A 2,116-nucleotide genomic window follows, 5' to 3' on the forward strand; every position below is an offset into this window, starting at 1 on the left:
CCAGGGGTAGCCCTGGAGTTCCAGAGGAAGGAGGTGGAAGGGTGCTAGGGTGACCAAAGCCCCGCAACCCTCGTAGGCCAGGCTAAATTGGCCTTTGGCACAAACCCCATGCTGGCAAAAACTCCAATACTTTTTACTTTTATTAAATAAATTTTATATTGGCAGATTATATCTATCATCTAAATTATAAGATGTATTAGTATAAGATTTTTTTTTTGTTTTAGGGTCATATCCTGGTGTTCAGGGGTTACTACGGTTCTCCACTCAGGAGCCTCACCTGGCCACACTTGAAGTGACAACATGGAATACAAGGGACAAACCCAGATCAGCCACATGCAAGGCAAATGCCCTACCCAGTGTATTATCTCTATAGTGCAACACAGAATTTAAAAAATAGTCAGGACTAGGAAGGCGTAATTACTACAATTAGATCTAAGTACTAAATAAAATTTAATATAATACTTAATATTGAAGTTGAAAACTTGTTTAGATGAGCATAGGCATTATGTAGTATTAAATTATTTAAATTTTTTACATAGGTCAGAAACAGCAATTATAACAAATTGAATTTTCTTGATTTTTTTTGATAATTCCATTTGTCATTTCTTTAAGCTCTGATGGAGCAAGAAATATTAAATAAATGAGCATATGCCATACTTACTTGGCAGGGGAGATACCATGACCACGAAGGTGATTTCCCCAGGGCATACTTATCCATTGCACTCCGGATGTGCTGACCCCTGCGATTTCCCCAAATGTGGAAAACTCGACTGCATAATTTGTGGTAGTGGGGAATAAAAAATTAGCATATGCCTGCAAAAATGTCAGGCTGGGAGAAGGGACATTACTGGAGGGAAGGTCACACTGCTATTTGGACTGATGATGGAATACTGTATGCCTAAAACAAGTGATTAATAAGTCTATTATGACAAACAAGACTGTTATGTTTAATAATCATGGCGCCTTAAAATATTTTGAATGTACATCAAAATATATGATTCACAAGCTAAAGATAAATAGCTTCTACTTGCAGGTAACTTATGCTTCAGTGTATGGAATCCAATATTATGAATCAAATAAAAAGTGAAGAAAAGAACCAGATAAAGGGTACAGGAGAACTCAGTTTAAAGAACTTTTATTTAATTAAAGTATAAAGAATATTTGACATATATAATTAAAATGCGTAAAGGATACTATTTTGTGTTTTAGTAAGTTCTTGAAATACAATGTATTACTTCAAAATGTAACATATAAACAGCCAATTGTACATTCCTTTTCCTGACAAAAATTATTCAAATGCCATGTTACATTATAGAAAAGAAACAATATAAACAAATTATATATTAATTACTTTAACATTTTTTGTCTTAAATGCAGTGTGTTGTTACAAAGTGGAAATAAAAACAAACTATTGACTAATTTACTGAGAACTAATGTTACATCCTTAGTTCTTAGCTTTGAAATAGTTTATCATTATAAGATATACACAAGACAAAAATGATTTGTTTGCCAAATCTTTAGAATGCCTATGTCATCATTTCAACATAAAACAAACATGTGCTTATTCTGACACTCTTCTTTCTACGTCTTAAAAGTGCAGCCTTCTAACATTTAAAATAACAAACACTGTGTTTGAAATTTTATTTACCATGCCTTTACAATATAGCAATTATTTTATCAGATAAATTATATATTAAAATATTTTGGGGGGCCAGAGAGGTAGCATGGAGGTAGGACATTTGCCTTGCAAACGGTGGTTCAAATCCCAGCACCCCATATGGTCCCCCAAGCCTGCCAGGAGCGATTTCTGAGCATAGAGGCAGGAGTAACCCAAGTGCTGCTGGGTGGGGGCGGGATTGGGCCACACCCGGTGACACTCAGGGGTCACTCTTGGCTATGTGCTCAGAAATCGCTCCTGACTTGGGGGACCATATGGGACCCCGGGATTCAAACTACCATCCATACTGGATAGGCTGCCTGCAAGACAAATGCCATGCTGCAGTGCTATTGCTCCTGCCACCAAAATAGTTTTTCTTTAATGGCTTTGACAGTGGTTATCCTTTCAAAATGACATTTTGATGAGTATACAGGTGTGCTCCATCCTTTGTGTCTTAGT

General features: G+C 36.2%; 1 non-coding gene across 1 annotated transcript; it reads left to right on the forward strand.

Moving 5' to 3' along the window:
* Positions 1-653: 653 nt before the first annotated feature.
* On the forward strand, positions 654-816 carry LOC125999962 (U1 spliceosomal RNA). The gene has a single exon (XR_007492384.1). It is a non-coding gene; the product is annotated as a U1 spliceosomal RNA (small nuclear RNA).
* The last annotated feature ends 1,300 nt before the right edge of the window (positions 817-2,116 follow it).

Source organism: Suncus etruscus, chromosome X (assembly GCF_024139225.1).
Source record: "Suncus etruscus isolate mSunEtr1 chromosome X, mSunEtr1.pri.cur, whole genome shotgun sequence".
NCBI classification, from domain to species: Eukaryota; Metazoa; Chordata; class Mammalia; order Eulipotyphla; family Soricidae; genus Suncus; species Suncus etruscus.